This window comes from Pithys albifrons, chromosome 3, assembly GCF_047495875.1.
Source record: "Pithys albifrons albifrons isolate INPA30051 chromosome 3, PitAlb_v1, whole genome shotgun sequence".
Lineage (NCBI taxonomy): Eukaryota > Metazoa > Chordata > Aves > Passeriformes > Thamnophilidae > Pithys > Pithys albifrons.
Window position 1 is genome coordinate 12,391,191 of NC_092460.1, and position 26,883 is coordinate 12,418,073.

Sequence of the window (26,883 nt, forward strand, 5' to 3'; positions counted from 1 at the left end):
GCTGTGTTTCAAAGTATATGAAGTCTTTCATTCAGTTTTAATCCTATTGGGGTTTGATACACATGTACCATTGCTAATATCACTGCTGTTGTTCTGGCTTCAGTGCTTAATTTGTATTATAGCTACACATTGTGCAGTGCCAGAAAGATTATTGCTGCCGCTATGATTGAGTGTACCAGGGAGTTTAAAGACTTGTGAGACGGTGGGCAAATAACTTATAAAAATGTCTCACCAGTGGTAGGTCTTTACTTGTTTAACTTTGGTTAAGACAGTTTTAATACTTTTAATATCATGTTTAATTTGCCATAGCATGTGCTGAGTCATTTTGTTTAGGTGTCTTAGCATTTCTTTAAACAGGTTAAAATTTATGCTAGTTTTGCAATTCAGGTACATTGTAATATGTTGGAAGAAATTTGAACTTGGAAGTTTTTGTGCACAGCCCAGGCCATGGAGAGGGAAACGGGGCCTCTGTATCCTTGAGCCTGCTTCAAGAAGAGCAGTAAACAATAGAAAGAATGCAGCAGCTGCCAGGAGAAGCAGGTAAACACATTGATACAGAAAGGCATAGTTTTGAGAAAAGCACCAATCCAGCTGGTAGCACGCCCTAGCCATAGGCCAATGATACTCCTGTACTATTCGTAGACTGAGAGAATATGCGATATGTGTGTGTGTAATGTAAAGAATAAATCAGAACACTGATCATACTCCCGTGGAGGTTACATCGTGATTCTCACGCCGGAACCCGGGGAGCTCGAAACCGACATTTCTTACTTTAGTAATACAACATATAATTAAACCAAATTCTAACATGTACACAGCTACTGCTTACATAAAATATTTACACTGCTATTTCACACTACTAAAATACTTAATAAAGGTTTAAGACTGCGGCTATTTTAAAATAAAAGCTTGTGTTAATGTCATTATACTTATGAAAAGTTCAACAACTTGTGTCAAGTGAATTTGAGGATAGTGGGTTTCACAGGTTCTGAAGTCTATTTTTTTCTCTCAGGAGCTTTCTAGGTAGGCTTTTCTTTTACCCAGACTGCTGGGAGGGGGGTTAGCAACACTTTAAACAGTCCATTTCATATTTCTTGAAGAGGGTCTCCTGAGAAATTCTTAACATACACAATCACTAAAGGTACATAAATATAGTTTGCAATCAGGTAATATTTTATTTAACAGAATTTTAATAATTTCTCTTGATTTGTTAGTTTTGCACAGGAATGTTTCTGGTCACTCAGGAAAGGTATCTGTGAAAACTGAAAGATAACAGAAACTGCCCCCCCTCCTCCCCCCTTTCTTAAGAGCTTAAAAGTCAATTTGCTAAATTTCACTTAAAAGGTGTTTTTTGTTTATTGCTCTTTGTTGTATTTCGGTTCTAGTATTTGGGTTTCTCAGACATGTTTTACATTGAAATGTAACTTGTTTTATTATTGTGAAGAGATTTGGCTTTGCTACTCAGGTTTTTAAATATTGGCATGATAAATCTAATTTTTAGTGTGTTATGCTCAGCTTTCACAAAATGCTAAAGTAATTTTTTTAGGTAGCACTGACTTATTCATTATTATTATTATTATTATTATTATTATTATTATTATTATTATTATTATTTCATATATTTTTTGTAATCTGATTTTGATGCACTATTTGACTGTTAGATTTTATTTCTTCTGGTACTAGGGCTGCTATTTGTTCTTGACAGTTTCAGCACCTTGTTTTGCCTTAGCATCAGTTTTTATGTTACTTACTTTTTGAACACTGTTACCTCTTTGGTGTTTTTTTACAGTACATAATGGCCACTTCTGATGGGAGTTGTAGTGCTTCTAGCAATTGCAGAATTTTTTCAACATATTTCCTTTGTGCAGTTAAAAGTCCTCTTTCTAAAATGCTCTATGAGCATGGACGATGCCAAAGACAGATTTAAAGTCAGTCCAGATGTTGATTTTGCCAGTTCTAGAGCTCAGGTGAGTGCTATCAGTCTTTCTGGGCTGAAGTTCCTGTAGGCAGAGGATTTCATTTGCTTACCTTTTTTCACAAAGCTGCTACTGGCAGAAACCAATTTTCTGCTTCCAGGAGTGGTTCTTCTTTAAGGTCTGGATGGCTGGAATAAACTGCTTTAGTGGTCTCCAGGCAGTCAGGTACAACAGGTTCAGCTGTGCATGCACTTTCTAGGAACGCAGCTGGTTGACAATGTTAGTCATTTGAATATTTATGAAATTTCCTGGCTTCTTCTATGTTTATGATCACTGCTGCTCTTTGCTTTCAGGCAGCTGGGCCAGCTTTTGCTCACTTCATCTAATTGCTTAGAGAAGTGGCTGCTGGCTTTTTGTCTGGCCCCAGCTGCTCTGTCAGGACCCCCAGGACTTTCTTTGCTGCTCGTGCAAAAACAGCCAGAAGGGCTTCCTCACATCAGGTAATCCCAACGCCGGAACCCTCAGGAGTTCCTGCTTTAGCTGCTCAAAGGCCTTATTTGCTGCAGGGGTCCAGGCTATGTTGTCTTTAGCAGCTTTTAACAGGTTATAGAATAGTTTTGCAGTTAGTCTATCAGCCAGGATAGCTTGGCATTTCAGGAACTGAGAGAGTGGCAGTCAATGGTTACCTTTCTGCTCCAGCACTGCTGACACACCAACCTGTCATGTCCAGAAACGCTCAAAGATCTCTCACTGTCTGTGCTTCAGGTGTTTGGCAGTTGCTTCTTTTCTTGCTGTTCTTGGGGAGCATTATCTTCTAGAAACTGCTTATCTCAGGGGTAACTATTGCTTCTGTATCAGTTGCTTTTTCCTGTTGAGAGACTCAGTACTCATTTAGCAAATTTGGAGTCTACAGAAGAAAATCTTGTTTTTCAGTGGTTATTAATAAGTTACTTATAAATTGCAGAAACATACTTTCTCCCAGTGGCAACTGCTATTGTTTCAGATGTTAAAATCTTTGAGGTAACATTGTCCAAGGTAGCTGTTGTGAGTGGTGTGGGTTTCGGTTGTTTTTTTTTTTTCTTTTTAGCAAATATATTAAAGCTTTCTTACTTAAATGCAAATATTTTCGGACTTTTTGCTAAGGAAAGACAGAAAAGAACATTTTTAAAATCTAATACTTGCTTTTTGTTCTCAGTTATTGGTTTTGCTTCTGGTTGTACTTCTATTTAGATGGGGCTTGCCCATTTTGACTTACTTGGTGTGTTAGTAGCTCAGACTCAGGATACACTTAATCCAAATTTGATTAATATTTTGATTATTCTGTTTTGGTTTCACACAGTTCATAGCTAAACTCAAAGCTGTTATCAATTGTTTTTCTTTTTTCTTGAATTCAATTTTGCAGCTTCCAGATTTTCTAACAAATTTTTGCCCATAAGGGTTTGTACAAATTTGGTAAACATAAAAACTGATGTACTTCATTTGTTTTCTCATTTTAAACTTAAGGGGTTTCAAAAGAAAGCTTTCTCTGTTTGACCAGTTGCACACCTGTGACTTGAACAAATTTATGACTTTTAAGTATCAATTTTTGATTTAAAACAAAAGCTGTAGTTCCAGTGTCAAGCAGCAACAGTTTTTTTCTAATGTTTATATTTTTATATTGGAGCTGCTACTACAATTTTAAGTACCACCACATCTATTGTATAAAATACTTACATGTAATAAACAATTGCAAAACAAACAAATCCTAATTTTAGGTCTTGTCCAGTGTGGCATGCTTACAGTTAATTTTTCAACACTGCCACATTTTGGCAGGGTAATACTTTCAACAATATGATCTTAGATGTTTTAGGTATTGAGTAACTTTTCTGAAAACAAATAAAACAACTCAGAAAACAGTAACTTCACACAAAACTCTTAACTCTTTTTTTTTTTACAATAAGGCATACACACAAAACTCTCAACTTGTCTAAAAACAAGACAACCACACAGAAGACAGTAACCACACACACAAATCTTAATTTTAGGCTTTATCCAGTGGGCTATTTTTATAGGCAATCTATCAGAGGTACCACTCATTTACAACACAATAGCCCACATTGTCAGTGGGATTATAAACAAAAACTTATTTCAAACATATAGTAATTTCTCTAAATCCAAAATCACACACACAACTCTTAAAATGCACAACACTGCTTAATTCTAAAACAAACATAAAGTACATACACAGACTTCACACTCAGCTCGTGGCTGATCATATCTTATTCATTCACTAATCACATGTATACTACAAATTAACACCTCAACTTACTTTTTCACAGTATACAAGACAGCTCAGACACCCAATAACTTTTACCTGTGTCTCATTTACTAATCACACATAAATTATTCAAAACTAAAATGCACACGAGAACTGGTACACACAAAGGCTTGGCTCAGACACACTTAAAACCTGGGCAAACAGCTCAGACACAGACAAAAACTTAGATAATAGCAAACAATTTGCACAGAGAAAAGCAATGCTGTAAGAGCCCACAGAAAAAAAACAAACACTGCGAGCTGCATCTGTAGGATTTTAACACTTAAAGCACAGAGTAGTTTCTCTAATACAGAAAACACAGAGAAACACAGGATTCTGGAATTACAGGTACAGATAGAGGTACAGAGAGTTAGCTCCGTGCAGGGAAGAATTCCCTTTTTAAAGGGGACATTGCCTACTGCTTCTGGAGGAATTTAATACCAGGACACAGATACAGGTACAAGCAGGAAGATGAACTCTGGGGAGGATATCTTACAACCCCTGTTCACTTCTGCAACAAGATGTCTCTTGTTATCCTTTAGGTTACAGGACAGGAAAACAGAAATACCTTTTGGCAAAATGCAGCGAGTTCTTTTCCACCCCTGTAAAAGGCACTGAAGAAGGGGGAGCCCCTCTAGGTAAAACTCACCTAGGGGTGCCCAGGGGGTCCCCAATCACCTACGGATTATGCAGCCAGATGGAAATGTCCTGCTGGGGTGCCAAATCTGATAAGCGAAAACGCTGCAAAAAGTGACTGCTAAGAGAAAGTTTTGTATTCTAATAGCAGCAAGGTACTTATTGATAATGTTGGAGGCAAAGCCAGTTCGTGCTGGGCAAAAACTTGCCTAACTTGTTCAAGTAAAATAAGCCATTTATAGTCTTAAGTTCATGGTTAACACCTTGTAATTTCCATATTAATGACTGGGCAAAAACGTGGGCAGAGCTTTCCTTTTGGCTTGGAATTTGGGTAGTGGTCTCCTGACTTCATCCCTCGGGTGGTCTCAAAGCGTCTTCTTCACCGTTGGATTTCTGCCTTTTCTTTGTTCAGTGACATGACCTGTCAACCTTGTAAAACCTTGGCTTCAACTCTCCAAAATCTTGATTTTTACCATTTCATCCTATTGAAGTGTCTAGCTTAGTTTAATTTATGACTTCTAACCCATAGTACACTAGTTCCTATAACTACTGGACAATTTGTACCAGAACAAAGTGACTCTAGCACTTTATGCTGTTCAGAGACTTTGCTATGCAAACAACATTTTGAAAAGCAGAATTAGAAATTTCACAAAATTAGGTTTTTTTGGTCTCTTTTTCCTCCACACCCAGTGCCTCATCTGCATGGAGCCTGTGGAGGACAGAAAGACTTTCAAGACCATGGTGTGCCCAGAGTGCAAAAGCATCTGGTTCCACAGGGACTGCATCCAAGTAGGAGCAGTTTCCTCACCCCCAGGGGCACAGCAGGGGCTCAGCAGCACCAGGGCCTCACTCAGTGTTGCTTGTTTCTCCTGCAGGGACAGGCTCTGTCTGCAGGTATTTTAGCCTTCCAGTGCCCCCTCTGCAGAGGCCATCGGGAATTTCTCGTGGATATGTTCACTGTGGGGATCTGAATCCCCTTGAGGTTGGTGTCCTTCTGCTGGGCTCACAACACAGGAGGGTGCAAGTGCTGTGCCTTGCCAGGGCATGCCCCAGCACTCTTGGCCCTGCACTGCTTTGGGAGGGCCACGTTCAGCTTCTCACAGGAGTTGGAAATGGCACAGTGGAAAGGGCAGGGACTCACCTGCCAGATGCCAGGGCAGGCGGAGCTCATCAGTTTTCCTTTTCCCTGTCAGACAGCCATTATGGGAGGAAGGCAATGCATTCAGGGACCTGGGAGTGAGTCACCACCAGTGCAATGCCAGAGAGTGCCTTTATCCAGGAGGCAGAGAGGAGGCAGAGGAAGAGGGGTAAGTTGCCAGAGGGGGGCCGTGGGGGGCTCTGCAGAGGATCTGTGCCTTGGCAAGGGCTGAAAGCAGAAGGAGCCTGAAGGAGAGCTTGGCCAGATATCCCATGCTTTTGACACTTTGTCCTCACGGCCATCAATCTTTTTGCTTCCCCAGGCCCTGGGAAATGCTCCTGTGCAGCTCCTGTGCTGCCGAGGGTACCCACAAACGCTGCTCCAGCCTGACAGACAGCACAACCAGCTGGGAATGTGGCAGTTGTGCTCCTCTGGACACAGGTAAGAGACAAAGCACACAGGTGCCCCTGGGCTGGGGCCATGCAGGGCCTGGCATCAGGTGGCCAGGATGGCTTGGCAGAGCCTGTCTGCTCCAGGAGGGCTGGGGGCACTGCTCTGGCCCAGCCTGCCTTGGACCTGGGGAGCCCTTGACCTTCCCACTTCCCCTTACAGCCCCCGGGAATGAGTCAGAGCTGGACATCCCTGACCTGGGCACACAGGACAGCAGCTCCTCCACCAGTCCTGGGCCTGACCTCACACAAAATGGCTCCTGCCAGCAAGGTCAGGCCCCAGATCCACAGGGCCAGCGCAGAACTCTGCGTGACAGAACCCATGTGCCAACACCAAGTGCTGGGCAGCGCCAGCCCAGGCAGAGACAATCGGGGACATCCTGCAGGCAAAACTGCTCCCGCCTGCAACATCGGACCCCAGATCCACCTATCGGGTCCACAAGTCCCCATGACAGGAGCCGCGTGAGACCATCAGGTATTGCGAGTCGCACATCAGGGACATCCTGCAGGCAAAACTGCTGTCGCCAACGTCAAAACTCAAATTCATCCAGCCTGTCCAGAAGGCCCCACGACAGGAGCTGCCCGCCTGCACCGAGTGCTGGGAGGCGAAACCGAAGGGAGAACGCATCGGGAACATCCCGCAAGGGAAACCACTCCTGCCTGCAATGGCACAACCCAGATCCACCTGGCAGGTCCACAAGTCCCCATGACAGGAGCCATGTGAGACCATCAAAAAAATTGTTTACTCCGAAACAGGTAACAATCTCAGGGGAAAAAAGATTTGTTTTCTTGCCCTGGTTCCTTAAGAGTTAATTAAATTAAATCCAATTAAAGTAAAAATAATTTTAAGACACAGATCACTGCACAGCCTCCAAAGACAGAAGTTAAATCAGGAATCTAATGAGGGCAAAGGCTTTAAAGACCTTCTAAGGATCCTGATTGCATTAGAAGCAGATCCAGCTGTTTTAAATTTGCTGTAATAGAACAACAAACTGCTCTACAGGTGAAAACCATTCCTAATCAGATATAAAAATGGAATCCAGCTCTGACCAATTAACCTAACGACTCCCCTGGTTAATGAGGCACAGCTGTCCCAACACAGCAGCACAATCTGCCTTCTGGTTAAACACCAGGAGAGAGGCACAAACTGCAACCGTGTTTCACAAACAGTTCAAAACACCTCAAATTCCAGGGAAAACGGTAATCTGACATTCAGCCTAGGCCTGACACATTCAAGGGACTGTGCAGGATATGATGCAGCTCAACACTGATGTATTAATATTTTCAACCAGGAAAAAACATAAGTTGATTTTATGTGTTTTAAACCATCCCTACTCTACCTGCAAGATCCACACTAACATTGTTCAATAGAAAGGGATGAGGAGGGAATAGGATTTTGTTGGTTTATTTCATAGGAAACGGCATCGGAATAAGAGGCACAAGAAAGCAACATTTGAAAATATGGTTTGCATTAAAGACTTATTTAGTGAATAAAGTACATGGAATTAAAGAATCCCCATGGCTGTGCAATTCATGAAGTGAATGACAACAAGCAACAACTAGAAGTTCTCCAACTTTTAAAGCATCCTATTAGTTTGGAGGTGGGAATTTAACTGGATACAGGGGAGAAAGTTATGGTCATTACAAAGAGTATGGTGGGAAAAAGAAAAACACTACAGCAGCAGAACTTCATCCCACCTTAGCCAATCCCTCTTTTAAACAACAATAACAGGACACACAAACTGCTTACAGCTACTTGAACCCAAGGCTTTCACTAGACTGCAGAAGACTCAAAGACTAGTTGTGACTTCAGAGAGCTTTAACTCCAGAAAAAAAACCCCACCTCGTACATATTTTTAATTATAAAGCAACAAGTAAACTCTTCTCACTCTAAACATACATACCTAAGCACATCACACATGTGTATTTATGCGTGTATTTATATACTTTTGTGCATCAACAGCGCTCATTCCACACTTCTACGCACCTGCCCGTCCACACCCCCGAGCCGCGGATTTTACGCCGCCACAAGCGGAGCCGGGAAGCGCCTCGGAGGGTCTGGGAGCAACGAGCGGGGGTTCGGCCCCGCAGGGACCGCGCCCGCCGGAGCCGGTGCCGCCCGCCGAGACTCAGGCTGGGAGCACAGACGTGCCCCGGGGGCGCGGCCGGGAACGGGGAGCCGCGGGCAGCGGGACCGGGGGTTGGAGCGGAGCTGCCGGGAACGGGGAGCCGCGGGCGGCGGGACCGGGGGACGAGATGAGCGGCCGGAAACGGGGAGCTGCGGGCAGTGGAACCGAGCGGATCGGCCGGGAACGGGGAGCCGCGGGCGGCGGGACCGAGGGACGGAAGGGATGAGCGGCCGGGAACGGGGAGCCGCGGGCGGCGGGACCGAGGGACGGAAGGGATGAGCGGCCGGGAACGGGGAGCCGCGGGCGGCGGGACCGGGGGACGAGATGAGCGGCCGGAAACGGGGAGCTGCGGGCAGTGGAACCGAGCGGATCGGCCGGGAACGGGGAGCCGCGGGCGGCGGGACCGAGGGACGGAAGGGATGAGCGGCCGGGAACGGGGAGCCGCGGGCGGCGGGACCCAGGGGCGGGTCAGCTGTTCCCGCGCCCGGCGCGCGCCCCCCGCGCCTTTCGAAACGCGCGCCAAGCCCGCGCGCTGCGCGCGTCTGGACGCTACCACTGCTGCTTCCCGAGCGGGGGGCGGCCGGTCGCGCCTTCTTTCCCCTCCTTCTGAAAGAACGGCGCCGCTGAAGGGACAGTAGCAAAGCTCCTCGTTAGACACGAATGGGAAAAGCGTTGCTTTGACGGTTGCTCCTGTGTTTTTGTTAATTTCTGCTCATGTATTGCAGAAAACGCCCCTGCTTTTCTTCGTGATTGGTTACGCCCAAGGCGCCCTTCGTCACAAGACCCAGCCCATGTGTTCCCACCACACTTGACCGGCGGGAAACATGAAGCCTGCAGAGAACCCGGCTGCCTAACGAGGCGGAACCCTTTCCGCGTGAGAGCTGGGAAGAGGTGCTGGGGGGAAGGTAAATCGAGTGTCGCCGCGGGGAGGGCACATGGCGGCGGTGAGGGAGGGGGGCGGCGGGGCCGGCGGCGAGGGGCTGTTCCTCGGGCCCCCTTTGCCGGGTGGGGGTCTCTCGGGCCGGGCCCGGGCCCCTCTGCCGGGCGTCCCTCGGCAGCTCCTGACGCGGTCGGGTCTGTGCGGGTCTCCCATGCTTCCGATAGAGCACCCCGGGTTATGCGGTAACGAGCCGCTGCCATTCACGATCGCGCAGCCGGTGATGCGATTCGAGGTTTAAGGCAGCCCCCGGTGCGGAGCAGCAGCGCGGGGTTTGCGGGCGCTGGACAGAGCAGGGAGCGCTGTTGGGGGAGCGATTTGCCCGTAATTTGACATTCCAGGCGCACTGGCCCCTGCGGCGCCAGTGTCGGTGAGCTGTTGTTGTCTCCCCGCAGGAAAGCGGAGCGTGTGTTCCTGGTGTGATGCTTTGACTTCAGGCATAGAGAAGGAACAGGTTTCCAAGCGTTTGTATGTTGGAGGGCTTGGCCATACGGTGTCTAAGGCCGAACTGGAGGAAAGATTTGAGAAGTTTGGGCATGTTTTGGATGCAGAAATTATTACCAGAAAAGATGATCAGGGTATGTTTTGTTTTATCTTTTCAAGGTTCATTGCTTTTCAGTTTGAAGCGTGAAATGGAATTTTTGCTTCAGAGTCACTTTATTTTCACAAAATAGCTTAATTTTCAGTTTTAAAGGAAACACTGATATTACACAGAAGTTAACTGGATGTTTGTCATTGATCAGGGAACCCTGTGAAAACTTTTGCCTACGTCAGTGTCAGCATTTCTGATGCCGAGCTTAGAAAGTGTAAGTACATCTTTCTGGTTTTTACTTGTTGATGTTTTTGAGCCAGGTTGTTTTACTGATAACACATCTGATGTCACAACAGGATGTGGTCAAGGTAGAGCTTGTTTTATTCTGTTGCCTTCTTTAAGCTTCAATTTTATGGGTACCTTTCAGGTACAAACTTAAACCAAGTGAGCAGTGAGGTGTAATATCACGCTAAAGAAACGTCAGCCTGTCATAGAAGGAGGTGTAGTGAAGTCTGGGCTGTGCTTCTTTAACGTAAAAAATACTTATTTTCCCATCTCGTTGTTTTGCAGGCATGTCAATTTTAAATAAAACAAAATGGAAAGGAGGGACACTGCAAATTGAGTTGGCCAAAGAAAGCTTTTTGCACAGGTAAAAATCAGTTTTTAAAAATGCGTGTTGCTGCTCAAGTTACCCCTCTTCTGTTTATCTGATAATATTATGGCTGTGCTTTCATCTTCTACACTCTTTCAGTTTTCATAGAGAGTGGTGGAGTGTTGATTCATGTGTGATACTGCAACGTGATTTATGTTGTTATTCCCTTAAAGGGAACGTCAAGGTGTTGATTCCTTGAGCAGTGGGTGGTTGCTGTTCTGTGGGAGGGGGTCCCTGCCAGCTCGAATCCAGCACATGGGCTTTATTTAGTAGAGTACTTTTCCCATGTCTGATGTACTTCTTGGTACAGGCTTGCCACAGAGAGGGAGGAAGCAAAGCTGCAGAAAGAAAAGCCACAGAGAAATAACCAAGCATGTCTGTTGGAATCACTGAAAAAGGCTGGAGTTGTGGACTTCCACATGAAAGCAGTCCCGGGTACAGAGGTGCCAGAACACAAGGTATGCTGGGGGAGATGTGTAAGAGAAGTAAACCAAGAAAAAGCAAGCTCATTATATCTAAATTTATGCTAAATCTCTGTGCCTTATGTAAAGACATGTAATTATTGGGGGTGACAGTCCAAGTTGTGAAAAGTGGGCTGAAGAAATACCTCCTGTAGAGACAAGGAGAAGGCTCCTGTTATTCAGAGAGAGTGCTCAGGCATTGGAATGGGCTGCCCAGAGAGGGGGTGGATTCCCCATCCCTGGAGGTTTTTCAACTGAGCTTGGCCGTGGCACTGAGTGCCATGATCTGGTAAAGGGACTGGTGTTGGACCAAGGGTTGGACTTGATGATCTCAGAGGTCTTTTCCAACCCAATCCATTCTATGATTCTGTGATTCTTTGCAGTGACTGGAAATAATTGTGATCTGCTTGTCCCCTCTCGTGGTGTTAAATCAGGAAATGCTTTGTTCCTTGTGTATGTTGGGAATTTGCATAAGCCTGTAGCATAATGTACATTCATGTCACCCTTAAAAGCTTGTAAAGAGACTGTGTGACTTACTTTTATACAGCACATAATTTTTGGTGGCTGGGCTGTCAGGAACTGCTCTCTGTGCTTCACATTCAGGATTAGGGTCTGCACGTGCTTACAAGAGGAAGATTAAAATCACTGAACATGCAAATTAAGACAGGAAAAATAATATTAATTGGAAAGTTTTGAAAATTATTTGCAAAGCACAGAATGGTGTTAGAGGGATTTTTGTGTGTGTGTGGCAAAGGGGAAGAGAGCAAAATAATAGTGATTCTGTCTGTGCAGTGGCTGCTGTTAACTCATAAACCAGAAGCCATATATTAGACATAGTACTTGCAAAGTAAAGAAATTTACTACTTTGTTATCATTCTTTATTTGCAGGTCGTAGAAGTTTGGGGTTTTGGTTGGCTTTGGGTTTTGTTGTTTTTGAGAAGGAAGCTGGCTAAGTTGCACAGTACGATTATATCTCACTAAAGAGCATAAACAAAAATGAATTAGTCACAGATGGTTCTTTTATTAGTAGTTCTGTTATCCAAGAACAAACATCTTTCTCTGTTCCAGGGTTACTTCCACTCTCTTTTTGTTTAACACCGTTTACTTTTCTTTTCCTATAGAAGTGGGTTGTTGGTAAATTTGGCAGAGTCTTGCCTGTCCTCCACCTCAGGAATCCGCAAAAGAATAAAATATCCTTTTCCTACTGTCTGGGCATAGGCACAGTTCCCTTCCTTCTTCTGTCATATGGAGAAACAGTTGCTGAACAGTCTTAATTTTGATTGCTATGTCAGACTCAATTTACTGAATCCCTCAAGTGTGTCTTGCAGTAAATTTGTGTGATTTGGAGCAGTTTCTTAGACTGCACAAGTCAGTTGCTTAAAGACATGAGATGAAAAAGGGCTCCTTGTTGTCCTTTCGTGTAGAATTCAGCCTGTTCAGAAAGACTCGAGTCTGTTTGCTGGAGGAATCTTGTTTTAATTCCTTAACTCAGACCAACGTTGTGAAATATGACCCCTCAAAGTACTGCCATAACCTGAGGAAGCTGGAGCCAGACCGGGCACAAGCAGCTCCTGTGCCTGAGCTCACCCAGCACTTGGAAGGGAGAGATGTCAGTGCAAACAGGAAACGACAAGGAGAGTTCTCTGGGATGAAGAAACCACCTAAAAAACCGAGGCCACTGTGCAGTGAGGCCCTGAATGGAGCAGCAGCTCTGTCCTCTGGGTGCCAGCCCCGTCCAAAACACACCAGCTCACCACAACTCAGCCAGAGATCAAACCCCAAACCCAATGACGAGTTGAAATTGCCTCCATCGAGGAGTCTGGATAGTAAAACGCCAGGCAAAGGTTTATCATCAGATCAGAGGAATGTTAGTGGAGTTACAGCTCGAAATAACACGAGTGTTTCTGACAGTGATGTTGATTCTGAAGAGGAGATCAGAGCCATGGTAAAGAAAGAGACAGAAAAATGGAAAGCTGGAAATGCTGAGACTGAAAGTGACCCCTTGGAAATCGCTGGGGATGATTTTGGATTAAAATACAGTAGTCACTGGTCCTTAAGCAAGCCAGATGCCATGAAGAAAACCACTAAAGGAAGTTACAAAGAGACTGTGGAATATGGTAATGGTTATGATTCAGCAGGTACAGATGAAATTATTGCTGAAGGTAAAACTCCAGATCCAAATAGCAGCAAAACTGCAATTTTAGAAGATTCTGAACAGATGAAGGTGGAAAGTAAAAAAATCCTAGCTAACAAAAAAAGTGCTTTGTTAAATGACTCATCACTGAAAACTCAAAATGTAGAAGGAGAACACATTGAAAAAAAGTGGAAAATTAAAAAATCCAAAATTGGTGCATTGCAAACTTCAGCAGTTACCAGTACAGCAGAGACAAGTGATAGTGAGAGCTCTCACTCGGAGTCTGAGCAAGGGGAGTCTGAAATCAGTTCTGACTATGAGTCCATGATGCAAAACTGTTACCGCTTAGACCTTTCCTTACATGACTTAAAAGCATTGGCTGCCAAAAACACTGGGACACCTGCAGAGGAATCTGATGGTGCACAGAGTTCTGCTCAGTCCCCTGCTGAAGAAAATCCTAAGGGTAATGCAAATAAACCAAAACTTCCTAAATGTCACCCTGCAGATAAAAAAAAAAAGCATCTCTCCTGACGATGTGCTGGCTGATATTTTAGCAGGGGAGAATAAGGAAAGCTCCAAGGGACAAAATAATTCACGTTTGAAATATCAGCCCTTCAGGGGAATGGGGTCCCTTTGTGTGAAAGAGTCAACTAAGGACAGTACTGGGTTAAAAAAGGGGTCTGTAGGTTTAGGACTTGGAGCTTGTGTATTTTCTTCTGGGGAGGAGTCATCTAAAAGACAGCCCAAGAACCATCCATTGTGTGCACTTCAAGTCAGCAGTAAAAAGAGACAAAATGTGCCCAGTGAGCAGCATGAGGCACCGTCACCTGGTGCCTCCTCAGCAGATGAGAGACATCAGCCTGTTTCCAGGCCATGTTTACAGGGGAAGAAAAAAGACAGGAGTTCTCCACAAGACCACAGTTCAGAGCATGGAGCTGCCTCTCCCAGCCTTGATCAGAGTGACAGTGAGAGCAGTGACAGGGACAGCAACGCTGCAGGGGCTCTGAAACACGTTAAACGGCAACGGGAGAGCCCAAAACTGCTTTCCAAAAAAATGAAGATGAATGTAAGCAATAAAAAGCCAGAACGCGAAGCTAATACATGTGAGAACAGGAAGACAAGCCTTCCAGAAGATAAGGAGCTTTGTCTTCATGCTACTTCTTCAAAGGAATCTGCAAGAGACAAACAGGAGCAAGACAACCAGAGGAGGCTGGCGGCTCTGGAGGAGAGACACAGGGAGAGAGAACTCCAAAAGAAACTCATTCAAGGAGCACTTTCGAATCTGGTAATTACACTCACAACTTTTATCTGAATAGTCCAGAGTACAAGGAAAAGGGTAATTAATGTATGTGAATTAAGATTCCTAAAAATCATAGTCTGGATCTTCTGATACATTGCCAGTTTTGAGTATATACAAAATCCTGCATACCTCGTCCCTGGAATGCCTCTGGAGTTGCAGGAGGAATAGCAGAGGTCATGGAAATGCCTTTTAGATACTTCTGTATTAGTGCAGCAAGTACTTGCTGTGTTTGACCTGACATTTCCCCCTTTCCTAGGACGGCCAGCCAGCAGGGAAGCACAAACACATCCTATTCGATTCAGACACGGAAAATGAGACGTTGAAAAAAGACGCAAGTTTGGGAAATATGCCTGGAGAAGTAAGTGTTATTAGGCAAAAGCCCTGTGTGACCATGCCTTTTGTTCTGAAGATTAGATTTCCTAGTGAAGTGCCAGAGAAATGTAGGTAAGTTTTGAATTAACATCAGACAGGTTTGACAGTACTTAACCATTCATCTGAGAAAGCTTGAGAGCTTGGAGAATTTGGAAGGAGTTTGAGATTGGTACAGAAGGTATTCTAACTTAGAAGAGAAAGAACTTCTGTATAATTAGTGTTGAAATTCCTCTGCTTTTAGGCAAAGGCAGGGGAGGAGATTGGGCTTGAGCAGTACAGAAGTACTCTGCTCTTTCTGAGACTGGATGAACTGCTAAGGCAGTATCTTGTTTTTGTTGAGCTCCAAAGAACTGTGTAAGGTTTCGTCTTTACTATCATTAGCAGACTCCTCATGATTTTACTGCCATGGTTTAGTACAATTAAATACTTATTTTTTTCTCAAATAGAACTTCTTATCTATGACATTTTTTAATCGCATCTCTGCTAAAACTTTAAAGCATTGGGTTTGCTTTTGTTGGGATTTTGCCTTATAAATGTATTGAGATTAGGACCATTATCGTTATTTAGCCATTGACATTTTTACCTTCCTTGATGTAATCAGAAATTTGCAATTTTTTAACTGTTGTAAAATCTGAGTTGCCCATTTGTAATGGTTCTACCCATGGCTTCCTCAGTAACCACTGTATCTAAGGAAGTTACAAGTATTCCACATGTGTCTTCCACATAGTAGGGGAGGAGGGGTTTTTGGTTTTGGTTGTCCCTTTTTCCTTGGCCGGGGTTGCTGGTGGGAGAGGCTGGAGTCTGATCCCTTCGGTTGCTGGTGGTTCTCCTGTCCTGGGTGAGATTGTTTCATGCTTGTTCCCCTTCCTTGAAGTTTTTAATTGTGTTTGTCTGTTTCATTTGGGTTTTTTTTGCTTTGGTTTTGTTTCTTCCCAATTTTCTTGTTGATCAGTCCCCTTTTCCCTTTCCCCTGGGGGTGGGATCCTACGTACTGTGTACACAGTGTGATTGTGAATGTTAGAAAATATAATTTCTTCTTTTTATTCATTTCAGTTTCTTTTGAGTTAATTTCTTTTCAGTGTTTCTTCCGTTTGCTGGGGAGGCTTTTGAGAGGGGGGAAGGGGGGCCAGTCGAGAGTTGGTAAAAAGCTAGGCTAAACCTGGACACCATTACGTGGATATTTTGCCCATGATGAAATGGAATAATCATAATTTTAATTTTATAATTATAAACCAGAGTTGCACGAGGTGTGTATACAAGATAAGATTGGCAGCATGTTGATCAGTGCTGGAAATGCACAGGGTTGTGCAGGAAATCCACTTTTTCAGGAAAACTGGAAAGCACATGAACAAAGTTGGTACTGATTTATATTCTCAGATGTAAATAACCTCCTTCTTTTGTTTTTCCTTTTTGTTTAACAAAGGATACATCTGCTCCCAAGCCTTCAGGCAAACTGTTTGACAGCAGTGAGGACGAGGAAGACAACACGGACGATGAACGATTCATAATTAAGCCACAGTTTGAAGGCAAAGCTGGGGAAAAAGTGAGTGAACCCATCACTGGAATTTAATTTTCCTCTGAGAGTCTATAGGGCCACTTCAGAGGAACAGAACTGGTAGGCTTGTATTATTACTGAGTATGATTTATATCAATTTAAAATAGAATTCCCTTCAACAGAGGAAAGAGTGGCCATGGAGGAAATAATGTGTGGTGTTATCTTTGTATCCAAAGAAATTCCTGGAAAAGGCCTCAAGAGCTAAAGATTATTAGTATGTTGCCATGAAGTATGAAAAGAAAGGGATTGAACGTTGCTGATTTCCTCCTCCAGTGCTTAAGAGCACTTGTTTCATTTGTTTAGCTCCTGAGGCTGCAGTCCCGATTTGGCACCGATGAAAGATTCCGCATGGACGCCCGATTCCTGGAGAGTGACAGTGAGGAGGAAGGTAAAGCTGCCCATACTTCCTGGTTACTGGTAGTAATGGAGCCATATCATGGAGCTTTAGCTTTTGAAGCACCTTATGGCCTCCTTTGGCTTCTTTGGTGATCCCTTAAAAGAAAACCACCCACCTTGCTGTGGCTCTGCATGGGAAACACCAGGGGTGGCTGTGCTTTCTTAAAGGTGTATGCTGCAAAAGTATTTGGAACAGCTGAGTGAGGCACATGTGCCTAATAAAACAACATTTGAGACTATTTTTAATACAGCATGATATCAGAATGTGTTTATCCACATTGAAAAACTGGGTAAGCGGTGACTTAGAAAAACCCCCTTTTGGATCATTATATTCATTTAAACTGTTTGTTTTGTAGCCATCCTGCAGCCTGTGGCTGATTTGGCAGTCTTAAGTAGGGTCATTTTTTTTCTTTAGCAGCAGAAGGCAGAAAAGCTGAAAATAGAAAAAGTTTGAATATCCACCCCCAAGAAAAAGAAATTAACCCAGTTTTCAGGATTCAATTTCTTTCTGAAACTTAAATTTTTGCCTCACTCTGCTATTCCCTTCATTGCTTTCATGTGATCTTCTGTAGAGCATCAGCAGTGGCAGAGGGGTTGCAGTTACATGACAGCAGCAGGAAACATGTTAAATACCTGATCTGGCCTTCACATGAAATAGATGCCCAGAACTGTTCTAACCCAAGATTTTCTACAGTGCAAGGCACAAAGTCTCTGAGTAGCTTTTAGATAAAGGAAGCGATGTGTTGATAGACGTGAGCTCTGCTAGTACTGTAGTGATACTATGCATCAAATATCACAGGCTCAGCAGGGAAAATATAATGTATTTCTTGTTATCTTAGCAGAGACAAAGAGCTTGAAGGCAGATGAGGAAGACGAACTTGCTGCAGAGAAAAAGAAAACTCTGCAGATACTGGGAAGCCTCTTGAACATCAACCTGGAACAGCCTAAGCCAAGTAAAACAGCAACAAGTGCCAAGAAATTCAAGTATGAATCATCTGCCATCAGTGAAGGAGTTCTAGGGTGGCTTCAGTTTTGCCGGTGTTTCCTAACCAAAATTTCTGCCTAGATGGCTGAGGAAAGTACTTCCTTTCTTGTGTGTATTTGAAGTCAGTATTTAATGGAATTCCCAGGCACTGACTAGCAGGGACTTTCTAAATGTCAATTACATTTTGGAGAGATTTTGGTGAAGAAGCCAATTTGAATTTGTATCCTACTGTAAAGGTTTGGGGTAGCTTTCATTTGAGTCTTTAGAGTGTCTCATGGTTTCTCTTTGCCTTTCTATTTTCTTAGAGACATTAATGCCCTCCGTTACGATCCCACCAGACAGGACCACACAGTTTTTGAAAGGAAACCAAGTACTACAGAAAAGGAGAGGTAATATTACAGCTTGGTAACTATAGTTGTGATGTTTCTCCCCTTAGAGAGAAGCCTATGGCAGCAGACTGAGTTTGAAACTACGCAGACTGCTATTTTCTCTTTAGTCCTCCCTGTGATTGCAGAAATCAATATACAATAGGAATTGTGAGCACTAAAACCGGCATGCAGTGTCATCTTTTCTTTGTAGTCCATCTACTCTCTGCATGCCATTTTCTGTCCTCACTGAAGGTGAGAAAGGTCAAGTCATGGACTTGAAGATTTGAGAAGTTTTCAAGAGACATGTGTATTAGCTCTTATCCTGTGAAAAAGCATATTAGCTCTTAACATTTCTTTTGCCAGAAGAGAAATCTGTCCTAAGTATCTTCATTTATGAACTACCACATGTTAAGTGAAAAGTCCCATAATGATGTGGGTAATAAAAAGGAGGCTTGTTCCTGCCTTTAGAATCAAAGCTCAGATGTTTCCCCTGCACTGCTCTCTCCCTTAAAAGTGAACTCCTCATCAATGTGCATGGCTGAGTTTAGGAAAACATCAAGAGCCAGGTGGCTCTTTCTTTTAAAAACAGCTGTGTTGTGTTACTGTCCTCAAACAATCCCATTTCAGTAAAGCTAAAAGGAAGAAGAAGAAGAAAGAAGAGAGTGAGAAACTGCCTCAAGTGTCTGAAGAAGTCTATTATGATATTGCTGCTGATTTAAAAGACTTATTTGGATCTTCAAAGAGCCAATCAGAGAAACGTGAGGGAATACCCTGGGACAAAGATGATGCAGAAGACTCTGCCCCACCTGACCATTTGGAACCTGTCTCTGGGAATAACACAGCTCAGGAGCCGAGTGGTTTCAAGTTTTCCTTCTTTGGAGACACAGTGAAGTCAGGTGTAAAAGAAGGTAAGAGCAGGACAGTGCAATTTCTAGTGAATGGCTCACGTCGGGCACTGTGCAGGACTACGGTGCTTAGAAATTCAGAATCCAGGGCATTTTCAGAGGCAAAAGTGAGTAATGAGGCAGAATCATTATGATCTTCAGTTACACTTGCCAGGATTGTGGTAGCTCAGCTTGCGCCCCAGGAATCTTGAAAGGGATGTTTTGAGAAAGAACGATTATTTATTTGTTTTTTTTAAACAGTGATGGACGTTGTTGTCATCCCCTACATTTCTCAGACAGGGAAAAAGGTGATATGCCAAGTCAAAGTTTCACACAACCCAACAAGATTTGAAATCAAAGGTGTCTTAATGGAGTAATGTGAGCAAAAGCAAATCTGGAGTTGACGCCAAGAACATTCAAGATTGCTTTATTATTTACTTAATTTTCTTATTGTACCTTTAGAAAATTGAAACTGAATGACCCATGACTATAGGGGATATAAGTGTTACACACTCAAGATTAAAACATACTGAATTAAGTCAGTCAGTAGGGTAGGAAACAAAACAAACCATGTGAAGTTAAATGAAAGATTTAAAACAAACAAAGCCCCCCACATTTTTGTTGACTTCAGAAAGGATTCACTGTTCTGAATGCACTAATAAAGGTTTCAGGATATGAAAGAGACCCCCAGAACAAAGTGAAAAATACCTGAGCAGAGATGTAGTTCAGAAAGCCCGAGAGGGGGAGGTTTCCATCCTTCTTAAATCTGCTTTTCCAATGTAAGTTCTTCACTGGGAAGTAGGGTTTTTTGCTGGCAAGTAGAGGAATAATCTGATTTTTTATTTCAATTGTGATAATCTTGCAGAGCCCTACATCCTTGAAACAATAAAACCTGCAAAAGTCACATGGCAAGAAGATCCACGTTTCCAGGACAGCAGTTCTGAGGATGGTGATGAGCCAGAGGCATCAGAAATTGAAAAGGATCAAGAAATGCAAGTTGTATTTGTTTTCTATTTGGTTGTAGTAATTTGCTGCTGTGAGAATATTAATAGCAGCACTCAGGTCCTGGGAAACTGCTGTCTTCATTCCACATCTCTGAGCAACGGAAGTTATCCTGGAAAACCATTCCTTGCTGCACAGAGTGTAACAGTGAAACATCCCAACAGCCCATTTGCTTTGACCTTGAGTATAAAAATACAAAAGCTGAGTTTGTGGTTGAACACTGGAGAAATTAAGTGGGTAATTTTGGTTCAACCCAAACCAGGTTTGGTTTGGCCAAAAGTCAGAGACGTAGTAAATTTTCTTTTATAAAAGGGTCTTTTTTATAGGAGACCAAATTTGGTTACTGTGAAGGAATGTTCTTCCATGCATTCTGTTTCTCTGAAGCACTACAGCTTTAACTTGCATTAATGGAATTTGACAGTAACTTTCTTGATGTTAAAGTTTCCTTGTGTTTGTCCAGGTTTCTTTGCTTGCCACAAAGAGAAAGTACAAGATTTTTCTTCTTCTCCAAAGACGATGAACGACTGAGAGGTACAACAGAACTTACTCACTGTCACTCCTTTTTTGGTTTCTTTCAAAAGTCTTACTGAAAGTCAGGGAAGAAGTCCTGTCTAGTTATTTGTTCTGTAACACAGGTGAGAGGTTTAAGGAAAAAAATAAATTGCAAGTTTTCATTCGTATTTGTGGTCTAAATTGAGGTAGAATCCCATGACAAACTGCTGGTAACAAAAACGCTGACCATCTGTCTTGCTTCCATTTTTTTTCAGAGAATTGCCTAATATGTACCTGGCCTTTTAGGGCTTACCAAAAAAAAATCACAAATGCCTTTCAGGCATATATATCATCATTAATTTTTTCCTGTCCTTCTGGTGTTACTATTCATAGTGTCGAATACTCTTATTAGCCACATATGTCCACATCGTTCTTGATTCTAATTAATGTGGATTGTTTTTCTTCTGAATATAGTGAATTTTGTATTTAAAAACAAACAAAACAGCAGCAAAAGGAAACATTCACAGCCTCGAACAATTCCACAGACCACAACAAGAATTGCTTCTGATATTTTATGCAGTAACTTATCAGGACAGTCTCAAATAATGTTTTTTTCTTGAGACATATGAGGTAACAGTCATGAACTGTCTTGCTGTGTTCATACAATTAGTGCACTGAAATCTTCCAGCCTGTCTGATTTACAGGCCCTGTTGAAAGTGAGACCTCAGTCCTCAGCAGGCATGAATTTTCTTGGGAGATGTGGGGTAATGGTGCTGAGCTCTTAATGAAACAGGTGCAATTTCACTGCAGTTCCTATCTTGGCATATTAACTGCTGCTGCCTTTTGTTTTCTTTAGTACACAGGGCAGTAGTTCAGAGCATTTCTGTTGGAGCCAATCATGTTGTGGGGGATAAGAGATTATGAATGATAGGAAGAATATGAAGGATAGACCTTCTGACTTGATTGCTGTCTTGCTCATGAGTTTTACAAACAGCAGCATTTTCAGAAGTGTTTAAGGAAATCAATTTGTTCTTTTTTGGGCAGAGGGCCCAAAGTTATTTTGTAGATCAGTTGATCTCAGTGAAGAACAAGATGGTTGGGAAGATAGACGAAGATTATTGATTGAGGTGAGTATTTAACATCTCTTCCTTGGTAACTGTGGGCATGAGGAGGGAACACGGCTGCTTATTTGCATGAAGAATTAAGTTCAGGACCTCTAGAAAGGCTGGCAATTTTGTAATTGCCGAGGAACTAAACTTCTGTAGTATACAAGTGTGCATAACCATGTTATGATGTCCCGTCAGGTAAATTAGTGAATCTCTGTAATGTACAGGACCAGTTACTTAAGTGTATGTAAAGATACAGGTGAATCTAGAAACTTGTATTAATCATTATTATTTTTTTCATAATTTTATGTTGTATTTTAAATATTTCCAGGAATGCAGGAAGAAGCATAAGGATGCAAAAAGGAAAGTGAAAGCAAAACAATAAATATTTCTTATTTTACTGATCAGAAATGTTTCATATTTCTTCTTTGAAGAAGCTGCCAAACAATGTTACTTTCAAAACCCTTTCAAAAATCTAACAGGAAAGAATATTGGCAAAAACTGCTAAGACTTTGTTTCTAAATAGGGACATGTTTATTTTCAGTTTGATGTTTGTTCCATGTTTTGGGGTTTTGTATGTATGTATATACATATAGAAATACATATATACATATGGTTTAAATGTGACGTGCTGCTTTGTTCGATTTCTGGTAATTATATCATATAATGAAGATCTTCTGCTGTGTCCTCTGGCTCCACTGCTGAAGGCTGAGAAAGAACAGATACCTCTTTCTCTGTAAGATTATATAACTTGTATTCTGCCTAACATAATAGAGAGCATATTTTAGATTGATTTACAAATATTTGGACTGTGTTATTTCTAGGGTGAAAGTTTCCCAGAAGTTAATGAAAATACATACATAATAGACATATATATATACCCATCTATATATGCGTATGTGCATAAATATGTATGTATATTTACATGCATATATAACAGGTTTATGAAATGAATAATTTGTATTTGTTCACAGAGCTGAATTTTTACTTTTTTACTGAGTTTTTATATTTATAAATACAGGGGACAGATGTTGCTGGTGTTGTATGCTTGGTATGAAATGAATATCTATTCCTGTATGTTATGTCCACTTAGACCTGTGCTGCAGAGGCTCTGCCAAGGCCATCCTGGGCACCTGCTGCCAGGCCCTGCCTGGCCCCAGCCCAGGGACACCCGAGTGCTTTGCCTTTTGCCTGTGTCCAGAGCAGTAGAACTGTCACATTCCCAGCTGTCTCTCAGGCTGGACCAAGCACTGGACTAAGGTAGTGCAAGTAAGATTCAGCCTCTATTGCAAATAAATCAAGGTAAAGTGACTCATTTGAAACAGCAGGAAAGTAACTGTTGATACATCTGTCAAATCAGTAACTTCTATATCAAATTTTCACCTCAAACAAGTAATTTTAAGAGATTATAATGTGTTTAAATTTGTACGTGTGGCTGGGCTTCACCAATGAAGATTTGGGAAGGGCTCTCCTCATGTGGGTGTGCCCTTCCAGCCTGCACAGTGGATTTTTTTGGGGAGGCACAGGGTGCGCAGAACTGGCCCCACCGTTTAAGTCCTAAGGATCATCTGCCATGGCCGAGCAAGCTTGGACTGTGACAGTGAAGTCCTCAGGACTACAACCTACAGCCCCTGATGTTCCCAGGAGGTCTCCCATCCAAGTACTAACCAGGACTGACCCTGCTGAGCTTCCGAGATCTGATGGGATTGGATGTTAGGGTGGAATTTAACTGCCCTCCTGTTTAAACATAGTATTAATAACTGTCCTCACAGCTTTGAATTTAAGGTGGGGGCAAATTATGCTTTCTATTATTGTTGACATAAGACCTGCCTCGGAACCTCGGCTGCCGAGGGGAGGTGTCACAGTGGGTGGTGGGGGCTGAGGCCAATCCCGCCCATATTCCAGGTGCACGCTGCTGATGTCACAGTGGCCACTGTGACCTATGGGGCCAAGGGTACAAAAGGGACCTCTGGGCTCAGGCCCTGTGTCAGTGTTACCTGACAACGCGAGGAGAAGGAAGAGGAGGATAGAGCTGCCCAGGGAGAGCCTCACAGTTTCAGGCTCTCAGCCTGTGCTGCAACGTCGTCCACCTCGCACTTCTCAGAATCAGCAAAGGAGCATCTCAAGGTGACTGTGGTGTTCCTTGACTGGACAAGAGAAGGGGGAGAGGGGCAGAAGCCTCTCTCATATTTCAGAGCCAGCGGAGAAGAGTCTGGAGCAGACCTCAGTGTTCCAGTGTCAGGGTCTGACCGCTGAGACGCACCATGTCAGACAGGACAGAGGAAGCCCCCGGAGTGAGTGACCCAGGTGAGACCAAAGTGCCCCTCCCACAGCCGGGCAGAGGGGCTGTCAAGGATGGCCAGTGCAGGGCTGGAAGTGGTGGCAGGGGAGGCAGGAGCCATCCAGCCATCTCGGGGCTGGGGCCCTCCTTTGCTCAGCAAGCCGGGCCCAGCTGGGGCAGGAGGCACCTGCTGGGACACCTGTGCCCACAATGGCCCATCCTCTCCAAGGCCTCCAGCCCTGTCCTTCATCCAGGCAGTCACAGAGCAGTCACAGAGCAGCCCTTGGGGTCAATCCCACAGGGATGCTGTCCCCAGCCCCGCAGAGGTGCCATTCCTGGTGCCATTGACTCTCTCCCTTTCAGCATGCCTGCTGTGTAAACGATCAGAGGCTGACCCGGACATCTGTGGGAAAAAACTTGAGAGATGTGGGCTCTGTGCCCACATGTTCTGCCTGGTGAGTTGCTCTCTGGGTTCCCTCCAGCTTTCCAACACGCAGTCCCTGCCACTCTGTCCTTACGAGCGCATCGTCTTTCCTGCAGTTTTTTGCCACTCTCCTTCATCAGCAAGGGAATGAGCGGGTAGGATTCCTGGGCTTTCTCCCAAAGGATATCCTACTGGCTGTCCACCGGCTGGCACAGAAGGTGAGAGCCTGACATGAGCGGGGAGATTTGTACCAGGCGAGGTTTGCTGGAGCTTAGCCCAGACTCCAAGAAAGGAAGACCAGCCCTTGCCAACAGCTCTGGGACAAGGAGGAGACCCCAGGGCTGCTGCTGATGGGGCTGTTGTGCTCTTTCCAGCGCTGCTTCATCTGTGGCCAGAGCGGGGCCACCATCACCTGCTGTGAAATGGAGTGTGACCTGAGCTTCCACCTGCCCTGTGCCAAGGAGGCTGGCTGTGTCACCCAGTACATTACACCGTACAGGTACCTCCTTCCCCCTCCTCTCCACCACCAGGGAGGAGCCCAGCACTTCTCACCCCACCCATCTCTTGTGTCCCCAGCTCCTACTGCCCTGCACACAGACCACAGCAGGCAGTGGAGGCGACTCTCGAGCCAGGCACCCAATGCCTCATCTGCATGGAGCCTGTGGAGGACAGAAAGACTTTCAAGACCATGGTGTGCCCAGAGTGCAAAAGCACCTGGTTCCACAGGGACTGCATCCAAGTAGGAGTAGTTTCCTCACACCCAGGGGAACAGCAGGGGCTCAGCAGCACCAGGGCCTCACTCAGCGCTGCTTGTTTCTCCTGCAGGGACAGGCTCTGTCTGCAGGTATTTTAGCCTTCCAGTGCCCCCTCTGCAGAGGCCATCGGGAATTTCTCATGGATATGTTCAATGTGGGGATCCGAATCCCCTTCAGGTTGGTGTCCTTCTGCCTGGCTCACAACACAGGAGGCTGCAAGTCTTGGCCCTGCACTGCTTTGGGAGGGCCACGTTCAGCTTCTCACAGGAGTTGGAAATGGCACAGTGGAAAGGGCAGGGACTCACCTGCCAGATGCCAGGGCAGGCGGAGCTCATCAGTTTTCCTTTTCCCTGTCAGAAAGCCATTATGGGAGGAAGGCAATGCATTCAGGGACCTGGGAGTGAGGCACCACCAGTGCAATGCCAGAGAGTGTCTTTATCCAGGAGGCAGAGAGGAGGCAGAGGAAGAGGGGTAAGTTGCCAGAGGGGGGCCGTGGGGGGCTCTGCAGAGGATCTGTGCCTTGGCAAGGGCTGAAAGCAGAAGGAGCCTGAAGGAGAGCTTGGCCAGATATCCCATGCTTTTGACACTTTGTCCTCACGGCCATCAATCTTTTTGCTTCCCCAGGCCCTGGGAAATGCTCCTGTGCAGCTCCTGTGCTGCCGAGGGTACCCACAAACGCTGCTCCAGCCTGACAGACAGCGCAACCAGCTGGGAATGTGGCAGTTGTGCTCCTCTGGACACAGGTAAGAGACAAAGCACACAGGTGCCCCTGGGCTGGGGCCATGCAGGGCCTGGCATCAGGTGGCCAGGATGGCTTGGCAGAGCCTGTCTGCTCCAGGAGGGCTGGGGGCACTGCTCTGGCCCAGCCTGCCTTGGGCCTGGGGAGCCCTTGACCTTCCCACTTCCCCTTACAGCCGCCGGGAATGAGTCAGAGCTGGACATCCCTGACCTGGGCACACAGGACAGCAGCTCCTCCACCAGTCCTGGGCCTGACCTCACACAAAATGGCTCCTGCCAGCAAGGTCAGGCCCCAGATCCACAGGGCCAGCGCAGAACTCTGCGTGACAGAACCCATGTGCCAACACCAAGTGCTGGGCAGCGCCAGCCCAGTCAGAGACAATCGGGGACATCCTGCAGGCAAAACTGCTCCCGCCTGCAACATCGGACCCCAGATCCACCTATCGGGTCCACAAGTCCCCATGACAGGAGCCGCGTGAGACCATCAGGTATTGCGAGTCGCACACGTAGCCAGGAAGAAACAGGGACATCGCGCAGGCAAAACTGCTCCCGCCTGCAACGGCAGACGCCAGATCGACCTGGTGGGTCCAGAGGTCGTTGTGACAGAAGATGTGTGAGACCACTAAGTTCTGGGAGTAGCAGCTCCAGTCAGGAAGAAACAGAGGCATCCCACAGGGGAAAACGTGCCCACCTGCAATGGCAGACCCCAGATCGATCTCGCAGGTCCAGAAGTCGACGTGACAGAAGGCGTGCGAGATCACCAAGTGCTGGGAGTCGCGGCTCCAGTGAGGAAGTGACAGAGACATCCCGCAGGGGAAAACGTCCCGGCCAGCAACGGCAGACCCCAGATCGATCTCGCAGGTCCAGAAGTCGACGTGACAGAAGGCGTGCGAGATCACCAAGTGCTGGGAGTCGCGGCTCCAGTGAGGAAGTGACAGAGACATC

General features: G+C 44.8%; 1 pseudogene; it reads left to right on the top strand.

The window, feature by feature from the left end:
* Positions 1-10,978: 10,978 nt before the first annotated feature.
* Positions 10,979-24,596, top strand: LOC139669210 (nucleolar protein 8-like; annotated as a pseudogene).
* The last annotated feature ends 2,287 nt before the right edge of the window (positions 24,597-26,883 follow it).